Below are 20,038 nucleotides of genomic sequence, written 5' to 3'. Positions count from 1 at the left end.
AAAGACCAGCCTACAGCCTTTAAGCAGTGCTTTGTGCAATATTGTGTGTTACGTGAAAGGGCGTAGCCTGGCTGAGAACAGTGTGTGCAGTGGTTATGACGGCAGAGATACCAAAACCTGGGAGTACCTATTACAGACAGTGCAGGTACTGTACCACTTTACTATAATGGAGTCCCCTATAGTCCCTGATCCTGGAGCAACTTGGAGTCCAAGTACTCCACAGCGTGGCTGGCAAGAAAGGGTATAAAAGAAGAAGATCTAATGACATGGCCTCCTTATTCACCTGATCTGAACCCCATTGAGAACCTGTGGTCCATTATCAAATGTGAGATTTACAAGGAGGGAAAACAGTACACCTCTCTGAACAGTGTCTGGGAGGCTGTGGTTGCTGCTGCACGCAATGTTGATGGTGAACAGATCAAAACACTGACAGAATCCATGGATGGCAGGCTTTTGAGTGTCCTTGCAAAGAAAGGTGGCTATATTGGTCACTGATTTGTTTTTGTTTTGTTTTTGAATGTCAGAAATGTATATTTGTGAATGTTGAGATGTTATATTGGTTTCACTGGTAAAAATAAATAATTGAAATGGGTATATATTTGTTTTTTGTTAAGTTGCCTAATAATTATGCACAGTAATAGTCACCTGCACACACAGATATCCCCCTAAAATAGCTAAAACTAAAAACAAACTAAAAACTACTTCCAAAAATATTCAGCTTTGATATTAATGAGTTTTTTTGGGTTCATTGAGAACATGGTTGTTGTTCAATAATAAAATTAATCCTCAAAAATACAACTTGCCTAATAATTCTGCACTCCCTGTAGTTCCTGATCCTGCAGCAACTTCTGCCATGTGTTTAGGAGATAATACACTTTATTATAATGGAATCCCCTATAGTCCCTGGTCCTGCAGCAACTGCTGCCATGTGTTTAGGAGATAATACACTTTACTATAATGGAGTCCCCTATAGTCCCTGGTCCTGCAGCAACTGCTGCCATGTGTTTAGGACATAATACACTTTATTATAATGGAGTCCCCTATAGTTCCTGGTCCTGCAGCAATTGCTGCCATGTGTTTAGAAGATGATACACTTTATTATAATGGAGCCCCCTATAGTACCTGGTCCTGCAGAAGCTGCCAACATGTGTTTAGGAGAAGATACACTTTATTATAATGGAGTCCCCTATAGTTCATGGTCCTGCAGAAATTGCTGCCATGTGTTTAGGAGATAATACACTTTATTATAATGGAGTCCTCCAAAGTTCCTGGTCCTTCAACTGCTGTCGCCATGTGTTTAAGAGATGGTACACTTTATTATAATGGAGCCCCCTATAGTTCGTGGTCCTGTAGCAGCTGCCGCCATGTGTTTAGGAGATGGTACACTTTATTATAATGAAGTCCTCTAAAGCAGTGGTCCCCAACTCCAGTCCTCAGGGCCCACCTGCCGGTCATGTTTTCAGGATTTCCTTAGTATTGGGCAGCTGATATAATTAGTGTACATCCATCAGGATTTACCACAGGTATTCATTCTATGGGATACTCCTAAATCCTGACCGGCAAGTGGGCCCTGAGGACTGGAGTTGGAGAAACCTAATCTAAAGTTCCTGGTCCTTCAACTGCTGTCACCATGTGTTTAGGAGATAGTACACTTTATTATAATAGAGTCCCCTATAGTTTGTGGTCCTGTAGCAGCTGCCGCCATGTGTTTATGACAGAATACATTTTATTGTAATAAATTCCCATGTAGTTCCTGATCCTGCAGCTGCTGCCACCATGTGTTTAGGAGAAGATACACTTTATTATAATGGAGTCCCCTATACTTCATGGTCCTGCAGCTGCCACCATGTGTTTAGAAGATAATGTACTTTATTGTAATAAATTCCCATGTAGTTCCTGGTCCTGTAGCAGCTGCCACCATGTGTTTAGGAGATGATAAACTTTATTATAATGGAGTCTTCTATAGCTCTATGGTCCTGTAGCAGCTGCCGCCATGTGTTTAGGAGATGATGTGCTTTATTATTTACTGGATTAGCAGCTATGACTAGTACTAAAACACTGAGCGGCAACAATCAGCCTCATCGTGGTCATTGTGTAAGGACAAATCCAGATTAAAAAAAACAAACACCACAATAAATCATTTTTTTTAATTTTTTTTATTGGAATAGCAATAAGCAACATTATAATAAAATATTACTGGCCCTTTAATAAAATAAACAGGGATCACAGTGACTCTCAGGCCAGGACCGGTGGAGACCACAGAACTTGCTGCGGTCATTCAGACCAGTCCACCACTGCCCTGAGATGAGAGCCACCTGATCCAAAGATCCAGAGGAAGGCGAACAAACCCCCCGGAGATTTCTACCTCAGGGGGGAAAAAATTCCTTCCTGACCCCAGATGTGGCGATCGGATAAATCCCTGGATTACATCTGTCCTGCTGCATATTGCTGTATATATGTATGTAATATAAAGCTCCGGAGAGCTGACCCTGGAAAGAAAGAGACAACCTGCTCCTCAGAGCTCACAATCTAATATACAGTACATGCCCTGATCCTAAGAGCTTACAATCTAATATGCAATACAAGCTCTGCTCCTAATAGCTTACAGTCTAATATACAATGAATTTTCTGCTCCTCGGATCTAACAGTCTAATAGAGCAATAGAAACCCTGCTCCTCAGAGCTTACAATCTTATATACAGTACATGCCCTGATCCTAAGAGCTTACAGTCTAATATGCAATACAAGGTCTGCTCCTAAGAGCTTACAATCTAATATACAACACATGTCCTGCTCCTCGGATCTTACAATCTAATACAACAATAGACATCCTGCTCCTTAGAGCTTACAATCTTATATACAGTACATGTCCTGCTCCTCAGAGCTTACAATCTAATATACAGTACATGCCCTGTTCCCCAGAGCTTACATTCTTACAGACCTGAGTGAAGAGCTAGTTCTCTGGGCTTGTTCTCTTCAAATGCTTCACACTGGATGTGGATGTGTCCTCTTCAAGCTGAAATGAACCAAGATGATTCTGGTTTAGACCTTGCATGTCATGTGGTGTCTATGATGTCATGTGTCTTCTGACATCATCATAGCTGACAGTCAGACAATATTTCAGCCAACAGCTATTCCCCCTGACACCCCCATTGGCATAAAAAATTGGTCATGTTAAATTCAGACCTACCCAAGCCTTCTTTTCCTCAACATTTGTCATAAGGGGAGGGTTGTGGCACCACATACACATAAAAAAATCTGCCTATCCCACCAAAGTCAGCAGGTTCAGCTCAGATGACATTAATCTAACGTTTATGGCCCCCTAAGACTCTAAAAAACACCACAAACAAGTCCCCATAATATAGATTTACAGAATGATAATGATACAACGGAGATCTGCGCCATTAAACCTGCATGAACATGATCAACGTCACAGATCTGTAGAAGGAACAATTCCAGAAAAATCTTCCTAGGACTGCACCTATATAAAACCACATTACAGTCTGGGACCCCACTCAGCCAGAGTATCGACACACTTCAAAGAGCAGCTCATGCTATAGATGACCATACGTTTGAAAATGGGCCATTAACATACCACCTGTGTACTGGGGAGACAACAGGGTCCCAGTGGTTGCCAGGGAGTTCTCATATAGGGGTTGTCCAGGTGCATTTAGGAGGGACAAAGCATAATGCCCAGATGTGCACATTTTCCATAAAATAAGGTCTGTGAACATTTCTTAAAAATGTCTTCCCTTTAAAGATTTGTCCTGACAGTCACAGCAAGAAATATGTCCCACAGGGTTTGTTGTCGAGATTTCTAGGGGGTGGGGGGATAAATGGTAGAGCTGAAGACTTACTTTTACCAGAGTGTTGAATTTTCTGACCTAGCCCAGTTTCTTAACAGCCTGGCCAAGGAAAAGTGGCATGTTGGCGCATCACCTGGCACTCAGCACCCAGTACACATGCCCCAGTTGCAGCCCCCTACTTACACCCTTGTTAATTGTGTGGTATTTCACAACACAGCCTCTAACTACACGATGTATGAAGGTCTCAGCACGGAGGGAAGAGCTACATACCTGAACGTGTCCACTTCAACCTGTCAAGCTCATGTGACACAAAATGGTTCTGGTTTAGAACTTTGGACATTCTGCACCAATTGTGACATCATGCAATGTCTATGATGTCATATGTCTTGTGATATCATCATAACTAACAGTTGTTTTATGCATTGTTTGCAAGAGTTAAACAAATTATAACATGGTGGGGGGGGGGGCTGTGATTATTTTACTCTTATTACAAGACTACAACAGACAATGGGGGAGATTTAGAAAAAATGGACTAAAGGAAAACAACCTTAGTAGCCCATAGCAACCAATCAGATTCCACTTTTCATTTCCCAAAGGAGCTCTAAAAAACAAAAGGTGGAATCTGATTGGTTCCTATGGGCAACTAAGACAGTTTTCCTTTATACCAGTTTTGATATTTCTCCCCCAATGTGTATAGGCCATAAAGAAATGGACTCCAAATTATCAAAAGTGATTTAATTAATCAGACAATAATGATTAAAAACAATGAAAAGCATGCTGTAAGCACCAAACACTTCCCTACCCCACCCCTTTGGAAATAAAACAATAATTGTATGGGCACTGAGAGGTATGAATTCAACAATCACAAAATTATAATAACGGTGTATACCAATACCATAAATATATCATCCCTTTTCATAAACCAAGGGCCGCTATATCTAACACAATACAACATATAATAACTAAAAGTACATGCACTAACGGGAATGTGTCATTTTATGTTTAAAATATTTTTAAAGATTTTTTTGTTATTTTTAACTCCTTAAGGACCAGGCCATTTTTTGCAAATCTGACCAGTGTCACTATAAGTGGTGATAACTTTAAAACGCTTTGACTTATCCAGGCCATTCTTATATTGTTTTTTCGTCACATTTTGTACTTCATTACACTGATAAAATGGAGGGGGAAAAAAAATCTTTTTTATTTATAAAAAAATACCAAATTTTCCAAAAATTTTCAAAAAATTGCAAATTTCCAAGTTTCAATTTCTCTACTTCTATAATACATAGTAATACCTACAAAAATAATTATTACTTTACATTCCTCATATGTATACTTCATGTTTGGATCATTTTGGGAATGACATTTTATTTTTGGGGGACGTTACAAGGCTTAGAAGTTTAGATGCAAATCTTGAAATTTCTCAGAAATTTTCAAAAACCAATTTTTTAAAGACCAGTTCAGGTCTGAAGTCACTTTGTGAGGCTTACATGATAGAAACCACCCAAAAATTACCCCATTCTAAAAACTACACACGGCAGGGCGCAGAAGGAAAGGAATACCATACGGTTTTTGGAAGGCAGATTTTGCTGGACTGGATTTTTGACAACATGTCCTATTTGAAGCCCCCCTAGAGTAGAAACTCCAAAAAAGTTACCCCATTTTAGAAACTACGGGATAGGGTGGCAGTTTTGTTGGTACTAGTTTAGGGTACATATGATTTTTGGTTGCTCTATATTACACTATTTGTGAGGCAAGGTAACAAGAAATAGCTGTTTTGGCACTGTTTATTTTGTTGTTATTTACAACATTCATCTGACAGGTTAGACTTAGATCATGTGGTATTTTTATAGAGCAGGTTGCCCCGGATGCGGCGATACCTAATATGTATACAATTTTTTATTTATGTAAGTTTTACACAATGATTTCAATTTTGAAACAAAAAAATCATGTTTTAGTATCTCCATAGTCTGAGAGCCATAGTTTTTTCAGTTTTTGGGCGATTGTCTTAGGTAGGGTATCATTTTTGTGGAATGAGAAACCACCCAAAAAATACCCCATTCTAGAAACTACACACGGCAGGGCGCAGAAGGAAAGGAATACCATACGGTTTTTGGAAGGCAGATTTTGCTGGACTGGTTTTTTGACAACATGTCCCAGAATGGTACATTTTTGGGGGGATTACGACTTTTTGATCGCTTGCTATTACACTTTTTGTGATGTAATGTGACCAAAAATGTCTTTTTTTACACCGTTTTTTTTATTTTCTTTTTTACTGTGTTCACCTCAGGGTTTAAGTCATGTGGTATTTTAATAGAGCAGGTTCTTACGAATGCGGCGATACCTAATATGTGAACTTTTTTTATTTTATTTACGTTTAACATAAAAAAGCATTTTTGAAACAAAAAAATCATGTTTTAATCTGAGAGCCATAATTTTTTTATTTTTTGGGCCATTGTCTCATGTAAGGGCTCATTTTTTGTGGGATGAGGTGACGTTTTGATTGGTACTTACTACTTTGGCGTACATATGACTTTTTTGATTACTTTTATTACCATTTTTGGGAAGTAAGGTGGGCAAAATTTCAATTTCATCATAGTTTTTATTTTAATTTTTTTATGGCGTTCACCGTGCGGAGGAAGTAACATGACCGTTTTATATATCAGGTCGTTATGGATGTGGTGATATCAAACATGTGTCATATTTTTTTTTCATTTTTAATCAGTGATAAATGTGTTTTTTTATTTTTTATTTTTCGGTTCTTGAAGATCCAGTGGGTCTGATGTCTGAATAATACAGTACAGTACACTATATAGTGTACTGTACTGTATTTTCACTTTACAAAGTCTGATTAGACTTCTGCCTTTAGCAGAAATCTGATCAGCACCATGGACAGTCTCTGATCAGCACCATGGACAGCCGGACGCCTGTGAAGGCGTCCGGTTGCCATTGTAACCATCACTCGCTGCCACAGCAGAGCAGTGGGTGATGGGGAGGGAGGAGGGCCCCCTCCCTCTCCCATCAGTTACTGAAAAGGCACAGCAGCTCCCGATATGAGAGGGAGGAAGCTCCTCCCTGTTAACCTTTTCCAAACAGTGGTCCCTACGGACCGCGGCATGAAAGGGTTTAAACGCCTGATATCTGCCCCCCCGCCCGCCGGCACATAACACAGAGGGCTGCAGGGGGGGGGGTTAAACATAAAATAAAGGCATTTTGAAGTTTCTGATCCCCACGGTCACAGACGCGGGGATCAGAAACCTCCCGAAAGCGCTGCAAACCGCAGGTCTGAATTGACCTGCGGTTTGCAGCGATCGCCGATACGGGGGGGGGGGGGGGTCACAGGATCCCCCTGGACATTTACCCTGGGTGCCTGCTGATTGATTTCAGGAGGCACCGGGTTCCGATCACCACCCGCCGTGCGGCGGTGATCGGAAATACATAGGACGTACATAAGAACCAGGACACCAGGGCGTACCTGTACAGAACAGGTTAATTTTGCATGTTAATAACTATAATCAAACAAAAAACATAAATTCCTGCAGTTTTCGCACTGCTCGCTAACCCTAATGATAGGCAACACTTCTTGGTCTATACAGATCATCTGCAGTTATCTGCTTATCTATCATTTTATAATCCTGTCTGTAGTGATATCACCTCTGTGTATATATAAAACATGATCCACCATTCACAATAGGTGATTGTCAGATCTTATCTGTTCTTTCCTTATGGGCAGGGCTGAACGCGTCTTGGACGTTGGTAAGGCATGCCGAACCTGAACTATGGCTGAGTTGTGCCGGGAGCCATGGGCGTGGGTAGGCCTGGAGAGGGCGTACCCTATTGGAGTGTGTGAAGAAAGGGGTGGGAGGGAGGGAGTAAGTGAGACACACCACTGGAGGGATGGGATTAACAGGTATATATAGTGTACTGACGCCCTGCCCCAAATACAGGCTGACATCAGCATTAATACTTATGGGCAGGGCTGAACGCGTCTTGAACGTGGGTAAGGCATGCCGAACCTGAACTATGGCTGAGTTGTGCCGGGAGCCACGGGCGTGGGTAGGCCTGGAGAGGGCAAAAAAAGACAAGTACACTATGGTGACTAAACTGGTTTATTCATATTCTTCCAGCCCGCATGACCTATAACGCCAACGACTGAAAAGCTTGATATATTTCCCGGTGTGGAATCGGAATGTATCTGTTGAAGCAAGATGACCTCCAGCGCCCCATGGATCGAATAACGTGATCGGGGACTTGGTGTTTCGAAGCTGACGATGCCGCCCCGATACGGAACGAGTGACCCGAAATGGCTCCTGGGTCGTACCCCAGACCTGCCGCCAGAGAGCGGATGTGGGACGTGAATTGGTTTGAAGAGAGGGGTTTGTTCTTGAAGGGCAGGAGCGGACTGTCAGGAGGCGCTGTCTGCAACAGGGACAATAATTTATTGAGGATCTGGACTGGACACCAATTATTCCGGGTAGGGAAATATTTAATTTCCGTGGGTGGCCCTGTCTGGTTTGTTTTGGTTGACGGAATGCTGAGTAAATAATAGTTATTGTGCCACGACAGTTGTTCTTTGCGAAGACAGCCATGTCTCGGAGAGCTGCCAGTGAACTCTCCTGGCCGGAGGAAGCCGTAAAAACTTAGAAACATGGCCGCTTGGATGACCGTGCTGGTCAAGGGCCCAAAAGGATCGCCGTCCAGGGCAGAAGACAAATCCCTGAACAGCTTGCCGGACACCGGCTGTCTGCGGGTGGCAGCCTGTTTTGCATTTTTTTGTATTCCCCTGAGGGCTGCCTTGATGGCCTGGTTGGACAAGATAGAAGAACAACCCGGATTACTGAGCATGAAATGGTGTTGAAGGCCTGCTAGGTATAATTTGATAGTATTATATGAGAGCTTTTGTTGGGAATGGCAGAAGGCTATGAACGCCAGTAAGTTAGATATTTCGTCGCGGCCGCCCTGAGGATAGAGAAGTCTAAATCTCTCAAACGCTTTCAACCCCGCTTTATAATTCCTGGACGTATTTGGGGCTAATGATTGTCTTATGAGGTGTTTTGCTGTTGAGATCAGAGATTCTAATACATCACTAGGGTGTTGTATGCCGGGGTTGTGGCACCCGTGGGGTCCGCGTCGGGCATCTCCTGAAAGAAAACCGGAAAATTTAATCTGGACAGAGCATCTGCTGCTACATTTTTCTGACCCTGAATGTGTTCTCCTGAAAAACGGAAATTGAAAGAAAGGGATAACCATACTAGTCTGCGCAGCAATGACATGATTTTTGGTGATTTAGTTCTTTGTTTGTCAAGGATGTCGACTAACACCTGGCTATCCGTGACAAACAGGACGGAGGAGTTGGCCCACTGTTCGCCCCAGACTTGGGCAGCTGCTACTATTGGATAAAGCTCTATGAGGGGGGACGATTTTAAAGCTTCCGTATCTGAGATCAGCTCTGGGGACCACTCATCTGCCAGCCAGTGGTTACCAAAAAAAGCTGCGAACCTGGCTGACCCTGCTGCATCTGAAAAAACCATGGGAGAGAGCGGGGTTCGGGGAGGAATAAATAACGAAATGCCATTCCAGCTTTTTAAGAAAGACTATCTAGAGAAATGGTGCTGTCCTGGTCCTGAGCTTCGGGAAGAAGCTGAAGTAAACTTGACATAAATGATTTGCCTTGGGGCATGAATCGCAAAATTGAGCATCCCCAAAAGAGACTGGAGCTCTGTTTTGGTAATGGAATTTACAAGCACGGCCCTAGCTATGGCTGCTTGGATCTTGGTTAACTTCTCTGCTGGAAGCCTGGCTTCCATCCGGACCGTATCCAGAATGATTCCTAGGAAGGTGACCTGGGTGGCTGGCCCTTCTGTCTTATTCTGGGCTATCGGGACCTGTAATTGTTTGAAGGTTTCCTTCAACGTGGCTAGGCCGACCGGGTGAGGATGCTGCTTCTCGACTATCAGGAAGTCGTCCAGATAGTGGATGACCATAGGTAAATCGCCGTGGTGAACCAATATCCAGTGGAGAGCTTCTGCTAGCTGGTTGAAAAGCCAGGGACTGCTTTTGCAGCCAAAAGTGAGACGGTTAGCAAAGTAAAACTTATTGGACCATCTAATGCCGTAATAACCCCAAAGCTGTGGCTGGATAGGCAGCAGCTTAAAAGCGTCGGCTATGTCTGCCTTTGTGAGCCAAGAACCTTTGCCTGCGAGCAAAATGAATTGAACTGCTTGGTCGATAGAAGAATATCTCATCGAGTACTCGTCTGATGGAATCAGCGAATTCAGGCTTGGTGTGGACGAAGCATGTGGAGCAGACAAGTCGTAAATTAGACATTTTTTATTTCACGACTGTTTGGACACGATACCAATTGAGTTGATGCGCCAGTGCTGAAAGGGGATATCAGAGAAGGGGCCCAACAAAAAACCTTTATTGACTTCTGCTTGAATCAGTGTCTCGACCGTATCTGGGTCATGACTGGCTGACAGCAGGTTGCGACCTTCCCAATTAGCTTGAGGAAGAGCAATTATGCCTGTATGAAAACCCTTGTAGAAGCCAGATATCAAGAAGTCTATGAAGACTCAGTCAGGATGATTTTTAAAGGGATTCTGTCACCAGGTTTCACCCCCTCCATATAAAAATATGGTTATGTTCATGTAGCTTTCACAATTGCTAATGTGGTCTTATAAATGTAATCTGAAGGCTCATTTTGCTCAAAAATCGCTATTACTGACCTGTCAATCAACAGAATAAGGTGCCCAAGGGGATGTAAATGGATCGAAGCTGCCGCCCGCACCCACCGCCGTTCGTGCCCAGCTCCACCTTTCCCGACCTCAGCGCCGCCTCATAATCTTCTGTGATGCCTCCCGCTCTCCCTCATTCCCCCCTCCTCCTGCTGTAACATCGTTGTGACGCCTCCACCCTCCTCCTGCTGTAACATCGCTGTGACGCCTCCCGCTCTCCCTCCCTCCCCCCTCCTCCTGCTGTAACATCGCTGTGATGCCTCCCCCCTCCTCCTGCTGTAACATTGCGATGTTACAGCAGGAGGAGGGGGGAGGGAGGGAGAGCGGGAGGCGTCACAGCGATGTTACAGCAGGAGGAGGGGGGAGGGAGGGAGAGCGGGAGGCGTCACAGCGATGTTACAGCAGGAGGAGGGGGGAGGCGTCACAGCGATGTTACAGCAGGAGGAGGGGGGAGGCGTCACAGCGATGTTACAGCAGGAGGAGGGGGGAGCGAGGGAGAGCAGGAGGCGTCACAGCGATGTTACAGCAGGAGGAGGGGGGAGGGAGGGAGAGCGGGAGGCGTCACAGCAATGTTACAGCAGGAGGAGGGGGGAGGCGTCACAGCGATGTTGCAGCAGGAGGAGGGGGGAGGCGTCACAGCGATGTTATAGCAGGAGGAGGGGGGAGGCGTCACAGCGATGTTACAGCAGGAGGAGGGGGGAGGGAGGGAGGGAGAGCGTGAGGCGTCACAGAAGATTATGAGGCGGCGCTGAGGTCGGGAAAGGCGGAGCTGGGCACGAACTGCGGTGGGTGCGGGCGGCAGCTTCGATCCATTTACATCCCCTTGGGCACCTTATTCTGTTGATTGGAGGGTCAGTAATAGCGATTTTTGAGCAAAATGAGCCTTCAGATTACATTTATAAGACCACATTAGCAATCGTGAAAGCTACATGAACATAACCATATTTTTATCTGAAGGGGGTGAAACCTGGTGACAGAATCCCTTTAAGGAGAACCGACACCAGTTCGACATTGATGTCGGTCAGTCATAGCTGTTTAGAAGCCTTCCTGGGGCACGAGGAACGAGGGTGGGCTCTAAAACATAAAGAACAAATATGCAGGGCTCGGCACGCATTGAAGGCACAACTTCCCAGATTGAAATTGTTACATAATTGGCTCTTGCCAAGGTATACTATGGGCCTGCCTAATTTGTCAACTGTGCTAGAATTCCCCTGAGTACCGGAGGGACCAGGCCACGCCCCTTGCGGCATGGCAGGGTTGGAGTTCGCGCACCATTCTGTGGAGTGAAATATGGATTGGCAGTTCGAGCAGGTGGGGGCCCGGAGACCCGCAAAGTGCCGGCAGAATAATTCCATGTCCATCTCTGCCCAATTAGTGATGAACTGAAATTGAGAGAGCGCTGCTGCTGCTTTGGCGGAAAAGGATCGGTGGTAATCATAAAACGCTGATCCACCATATTTCTGACCCAGGTCGGTGACCCGATATAGATATCTGTCCAGTTCTTCCCTCCTATCTGGCTGGGCTGAACAGATCACATCCCTGTATATGCTGAAAGCTAGCACGAATTCCGGAATGGTTAACTTCCTATTAAGGCGTGCGTCTTTTGCCTTCATTACTATCGACACATCCCCACAATTGATCACTCGGTTTTCTGAAACATCTTGGGATGCTATGAGGATGGATGCTAGATTTATATCTCTCCCTTCCACAATATCCTTTTTGAGACTGTCTGGCAGAAAGTGAGATGGGGCAATTTGGGGGGTAGGTATGTGAGTACCTGGGAGAGGCTGTGGGGAGGGCGGGGTTGGAGCTGATGCCTGGCCTTGACCGGATGTTGACGGCTGAACTTCCAGGACCTCGACTCTGGACTGGATGTCTGAGACAGAGCTAACTAAACCACTAATGGAGGACTGGAGTTGGACCAACGAAAGCTGTATTGATGAAAGTGAAGTCTGTTCCCCTGATGGCCCGGCCTCCGACATTAGTAGTCTGTACAGTTCTGCTTTTCTGGCAGACGCTGGATACCGGATCCCTTTTTTGTTCAGCTCGGCAATTAGTTTTGGGATGGTCCAGCTCCGGAGGGACCTGTTGTTGACCCGGCCTGAAACCGATGAGCCTAGGGTAGAGACATTATCCTTAATGTCGGACACCTGTGACATCGTGGATCCGCTTTTAACTGAACCGGACTTTGACGAATGGCTCGATCTAGATTGCCGCTAACAGAAAAACCAACAATGAGAAGTAACAAAAAATGTACAGACTGGGGTATGAAAGAATAAACCTACCGGTGCCATTACCCTTGTTGCGTATTTCTTACCTTGCGGGGCTTTGCCTGCTTTTAGAATGATAATGGCCGGAGACACTTCTAGGAATCTGGGGGAAACATTAAGTAGACTGAATAACGTTAACCGTGGGGATAGGATGAGGACCGTGAGACCCCTTGACCATCCGGGAGACTCCTAACTAAGAACCGAGCCTGGATGGCCTGGAGTGGGGTGTGGCGGACTCAATATGACATATGGCGTGGGAACAACAATGGCTAAATTGAAGGTCCAGTTGTCGCCCAACATTTAGCTCATCCTAGCGCGACCCAGAGGCAAGATAAATTATGTGACATGGTATCAGTGGTAGCTGAACCTGGACGATCTAGGTGACATACACCGTTAAACTTGGCCTGAACGATCCAGGTGGCATACAACATTGAACTCGGCCTGGACGATCCAGGTGACATACAACGCTAAAGTTGGCCTGGACGATCCAGGTGACATACAACGCTAAAGTTGGCCTGGATGATCCAGGTGACATACAACATTGAACTCGGCCTGGACGATCCAGGTGACATACAACGCTAAAGTTGGCCTGGACGATCCAGGTGACATACAACGCTAAAGTTGGCCTGGATGATCCAGGTGACATACAACATTGAACTCGGCCTGGACGATCCAGGTGACATACAACGCTAAAGTTGGCCTGGACGATCCAGGTGACATACAACGTTAAAGTTGGCCTGGACGATCCAGGTGACATACAACATTAAACTCGGCCTGGACGATCCAGGTGACATACAACGCTAAAGTTGTCCTGGACGATCCAGGTGACATACAACATTGAAAATATGGAAAACTTTATCCAGCTCACCTCCCTGGTGGAATGTGTAGTCCCGGCTCCAGAGGCCCTGGGGAAGTGTTCCCGTAGCAGGCTGCAAATAAGTGAAGAAAAAGGTCCCTGAGACAAATAGAGATCCTCTGTCAGCTCTTCTTTATTGATCACATGTAGATAACAGCCATAGCCACCTCATACACGGCATGAACGTTGACGCGTTTCGGGTGAGTACCCTTAGTCGTAACACTTTGCCATATGTGACCCCTCAATTTAAAGGAGTTGGAGTACACCTCCCCTAAAATCGAGGAAAGGGGTCTCCAGCTCCTTAGGCTGCCACACACTATGACACACCTCTTCATTTGCTGCATCAATCACGGATATAATTGGTAACACACTGTGTGGGCACTTCTCTGAACATATTAACCCCGGGAGTACCAAGGTATTTATTCCCTGACAAGAAAACCGCACAGTGTGAACATACCATCATTCCATCAATTAAAAATATATATAATACATACAAAGACAAAAAAGGACCTTCTGCCTTCCAACAGGCTAGAATCCATTGTATTATAGCAGATTGCATAGAAAGGTTTATTTATAATACTGATAATTGTTGATATCGGCGGGTAGGTATCAACCTTGCAGTCCTGGAAATAAATGAGAAAATTCTGCTGTTTATAGGTAGCAACCGCTGCATATATATATCATATGAAGATACATAGCTTCCAATTAACCTTGGGTGCACTAGATCAAGCAATTCTATGTACAACCAAAATGAGGAAGAAAAACCGCCCTGTCTGACCAGCGTCCTGTGCGCAGATGAACAGAGATGTGTGTAAAAACCGGACAACCCGGACTGCCAGTGTTTCTATGTTAGGGAAGATTCATTCGGTAAGCATACATTATACTATCATGTTGAGTTTTTACATAGTATATATTTAGAGCCAATCTATGTATTTTATAACTCACTGATAAATATATATTAGTTCTTTTTTCAAATTGAGACCTACTGGAATTCTAGTATCAAGTCTAAAAATCCAGTAGGCCTCTCGGAGAAGGATTTTTTTCCGATGATCCCCGCCCCTTTTGGGTGCCAAAACTCGCTCAATGGCATATGCCTGAAAAAATGACACCTGACGGGCATGTTTCTGTATGAAGTGCCTTGCTATGTTTGAAATATTCAAAATGTTCGGGTTGCTAATATAGTTTAGGTGTTCAAGAATACGGCTCTTAAACTTGCGGGCTGTGCTGCCTACATACATCAGGTCACAATGGGTGCATCTGATGACATAAATGACACCTTCCGTATTACAATTGATGTAACTACGGATGGGAAATTTGCACGAGTGGTCTGAATTATCAAATGATTTTGTAGGAAACACATAATCGCAAGTCTTACAGGGATTACCTCCACATTTTGTAAATCCTTTGTAGATAAGCCAGCTTGGTTTAAAGTTAGTTCCCATGCTGCTGGCAGTGTAGAGGGATGGAGACAGAGAGCAGGACAAAGTAGTGGCTTTTCTGGAAACAATTCTGCAGCCTGATTTAAGAGCTTGATATAGAATGTCATCGTCAAATAAAATAGGTAAACATTTTTTTATTGCAGAACTGATTGTATTAAATTCACTACTATATGTCAAAGATAAAGTAGGAACAATGTCCTGGTCGCTTTCTCCATAAACCCCCACACCGCCAGCAGGGGCCTTCCTACGTGGCTTGTATTTTGGCTTTCCAAATAACATTTCTTTTCTTTCCTTCTGTGATGCTATCTCTCTCCCTCTTTTTATCATCCAAATTGGATAGTTTCTGTCCCTCAATCTTTTCTCTACTTTATTAAATTCCTCATCTAATTTCTCCACTTCGCTGCAATTTCTGGCTGTACGCATAAATTCACCCACGGGGATTGCGCTGATGGTATGCATGGGGTGATGGCTTTTGGCATTCAATATAGAGTTGCCTGCCACCTCTTTCCTGTAGGTGATGGTGTGCACTACCTCACCTGGGCTCCCGCGGAGTGTCAAATCAAGGAAGTTAGTTTGGGATTCATGTGCTACACATGTAAATTGTAAATTGTAGTTGTTATTATTTAGATATGCCTGGAGGTCTGGGACGGCAGACACACCGCCGGCCCATACCATGAGCACGTCGTCGATGTATCTGCCGTACCAGACCAAACCATATAATACTATGGATTCTAGCCTGTTGGAAGGCAGAAGGTCATTTTTTGTTTTTGTATGTATTATATATATTTTTAATTGATGGAATGATGGTATGTTCACACTGTGCGGTTTTCTTGTCAGGGAATGAATACCTTGGTACTCCCGGGGTTAATATGTTCAGAGAAGTGCCCACACAGTGTGTTACCAATTATATCCATGATTGATGCAGCAAATGAAGAGGTGTGTCATAGTGTGTGGCAGCCTATGGAGCTGGAGACTCCTTCCTCGATTTTGGGGGAGGTGTACTCCAACTCCTTTAAATTGAGGGGTCACATATGGCAAAGTGTTACGACTAAGGGTACTCACCCGAAACGCGTCAACGTTCATGCCGTGTATGAGGTGGCTATGTCTGTTATCTACATGTGATCAATAAAGAAGAGCTGACAGAGGTTCTCTATTTGTCTCCGGGACCTTTTTCTTCACTTATTTGCATACAACATTGAACTCGGCCTGGACGATCCAGGTGACATACAACGCTAAAGTTGGCCTGGACGATCCAGGTGACATACAACATTGAACTCGGCCTGGACGATCCAGGTGACATACAACGTTAAAGTTGGCCTGGACGAAAAAGGTGACATACAACATTAAAACTCGGCCTGGACGATCCAGGTGACATACAACGTTAAAGTTGGCCTGGACGATCCAGGTGACATGACAGTAAACACGGCCTGGACGATCCAGGTGACGTACAACATTGAACTGAACTGTATTTGTGGTAACTGAACTGAACTGATCGCGAGCCGCTGACGAATCTTCCCAGCCAAACTAGCGTTTGGAAACAGGGAGCCTGCCACGCGCAATTTTGGACCCCTGACACCTGGTGGCAGTGTGAATCCCTGCCTCCATGCCGTGAAACAATTCTGACCTGCAGGGACCAAGTAACTTACTGGCCCCTGTGCTGTTGATTAATATATGTAAATACACACACCAAAAATTGCCCCTGACACAGGCTGGTAGCTGGGCTGCCGCTGCTTGGCGTAACGCCGGCAACAATGCCCACTGCTTCCCACCTGTGCCGCCTCTGCTATATAGCGTCTCTGCTGGGGCAATGATTTTTTTATCCCTTTTTTTTTTAACTGGGGTGGATATGTCCGAGTGGGCATGTGGCACACTCATGGCCGCTGCAGGGAGGGGAAGGGGGACCTCCGTGCCTGCGACCCTGCTAGGATTGGGATGTGCGGTCCCCAAGTGCGAGCCTGGAGTGGACGGACGTGTGTGGGAGGTGTTGCGATCGGTGCTCGGCTGGAGGTGCCTGAGGAGGGCGGGCGGAAGTGGATGCGTTCCACCTTGAACCGCAGAACCTTCGTGGAGGAGTGCTACTGCCCGTAGCCGTGAGTTGGTGGGAGCTCATGCTCCAAGAACTTACGTGTAACCGAACGACCTCTCTTGATATCGTGGCGCTGTGTAGCGAATCGCACTTGAACAAACCGACGTGAAGCTGGAAAAAACAGACGTGCAGCTTGCTTGGCAGCTAGATGTGGCTCCTCCTACAAAGTAAGTGAGACACACCACTGGAGGGAAGGGATTAACAGGTATATATAGGGTACTGACGCCCTGCCCACAAATACAGGCTGACATCAGCCTTAATACTTGTACAATGCACAGGTCACAGAGCATCTCCCATAGAAGTCAATGAGGTTCCCTCCTGATCATTGTGTCTATGGACCATGGGGCTGCCGTAAAGCAATTTTTGAATGCTTTGTAAATGCTGTTAAGAACAGCTCAGGCAAGATAGCCGATGGAAGAGCATGTGCTTTTTATAAATTACATAAATAATAGATAATGTGTTACATCTCATACACTTAAGTATATTATGTGTCCTCACTTGTAGGCTAGTGTTTGTTATTAGTACATGTAGTTTGGGTTATTCGGTGTTGTATTGTGCTGGATATAGTGGTCACTGGTTTATGTAAAGGGATTATATACTGTATTTATGGCATTGGTATACACTATTACTATAATTTTGTGATTGTTGAATTCTCTTAAGCCTGTATTACATTGCACAATCTGGTAGGCGATTGTTATGAGCTTGACTCTGGTGCTGTATTTATGCATTAACTTTGAACTGGTGCCTTATATGTGTATCTTGGTTCTGGTACTGTATATGGATATGGTGCTATGTTTATGCAATGAAATTCACCGGCAGTAAAGGGCTCAGCTCACCTGCACTCACTTGGGGAGGCACGGATCAGCCTGGAACCAGGCACTAAGTATAATCCAAAACAAGGAGAGACGTCTAGTTTGCAATAAAAAAGTGATAGCCTTTATTCTTTAAAGCAATAAAATATCCAATGACACAGTATAGACACACAGCGTTAGCGTCTACACGTTTGGGATCATAAAGTGTGACCCTTACTCATGTAATGAGATTGGTATGTTACCGCTACTATGGTATCTTATATAGATTAGCCATGCCCTATTATGTAAATCACACCAATCAAAAAGACCACTCCTATTTTTGCTGCCACCTGCTGCACGAGTATCCCCCTGTGACCGGCTCTCCCAGGTTCACCATATCTGCATTACTGCCCGATGCGGGTGCGTTGCGGGAAAATGCACAATTTTTCAGCGCAAGTGCAAAGCCTTTTAATGCATTTTGCACGTGCGTGAGAAAAATCAGCATTTTTGGTACCCAGGCCCGAACCCGGACTTCTTCACAGAAGTTCAGGTTTCGGTTGGGTGTTGTGTAGATTTTATTATTTATAAGGGAAAATAATAGCATTTTTAATACAGAATGCTAAGTACATTAAAAATGGAGGGGTTAATTTTTTTTTAATTTAAATTAAACTCAACCTCATCCACTTGTTTGCGCAGCCCGGCTCGTCTTCTTTCTTCTTTGAGGACCTGGGAGGAAAAGGACCTTTGGTGGCGTCACTACGCTCATCACATGGTCGATCACCATGGTTCACCTCACGCATTGGACCCGCACAGAATTCTCGCCCGTGTGAAAGGGGCCTAAGGGGTAGAGAGAATCTACCTAGTCCTTGCATCCTGCAAGCAGCTAAGGCCTGTATAAGAGATAGGCCTATAATAAAGACCAGCCTACAGCCTGTAAGCAGTGCTTTGTGCAATATTGTGTGTCACGTGAAAGGGCGTAGCCTGGCTGAGAACAGTGTGTGCAGTGGTTATGACGGCAGAGATACCAAAACCTGGGAGCACCTATTACAGACAGTGCAGGTACTGTACCACTTTACTATAATGGAGTCCCCTAAAGTTCCTGATCCTGCAGCAACTGCTGCCACCATGTGTTTAGGAGATAATACACTTTATTATAATGGAGTCCCCTATAGTCCCTGGTCCTGCAGCAACTGCTGCCATGTGTTTAGGACATAATACACTTTATTATAATGGAGTCCCCTATAGTTCCTGGTCCTGTAGCAATTGCTGCCATGTGTTTGGGAGAAGATGCAATTTATTATAATGGAGTCCTTTATAGTTCCTTGTCCTGCAGCAACTGCTGCCATGTGTTTAGAAGATTATACACTTTATTATAATGGAGCCCCCTATAGTTTGTGATCCTGTAGAAGCTGCCGCCATGTATTTATGACAGAATACATTTTATTGTAATGGATTTCCCTGTAGTTCCTGATCCTGCAGCTGCTGCCACCATGTGTTTAGGAGAAGATACACTTTATTATAAAGGAGTCCCCTATACTTCATGGTCCTGCAGCAACTGCTGCCATGTGTTTAGAAGATGATACACTTTATTATAATGGAGCCCCCTATAGTCCCTGGTCCTGCAGAAGCTGCCACCATGTGTTTAGGACATAATACACTTTATTATAAAGGAGTCCCCTATACTTCATGGTCCTGCAGCAACTGCTGCCATGTGTTTAGAAGATGATACACTTTATTATAATGGAGCCCCCTATAGTCCCTGGTCCTGCAGAAGCTGCTGCCATGTGTTTAGGAGAAGATACACTTTATTATAATGGAGTCCCCTATAGTACCTGATCCTGCAGCTGCTGCCACCATGTGTTTAGGAGAAGATACACTTTATTATAATGGAGTCCCCTATACTTCATGGTCCTGCAGCAATTGCTGCCATGTGTTTAGGAGATAATACACTTTATTATAATGGAGCCCCCATAGTACCTGATCCTGCAGCTGCTGCCACCATTTGTTTAGGAGAAGATACATTTTATTATAATGGAGTCCCCTATACATCATGGTCC

This window comes from Bufo bufo, chromosome 6 (genome assembly GCF_905171765.1).
Source record: "Bufo bufo chromosome 6, aBufBuf1.1, whole genome shotgun sequence".
Classification (NCBI taxonomy): Eukaryota; Metazoa; Chordata; class Amphibia; order Anura; family Bufonidae; genus Bufo; species Bufo bufo.
Note: the sequence above shows the minus strand (reverse complement) of the source record.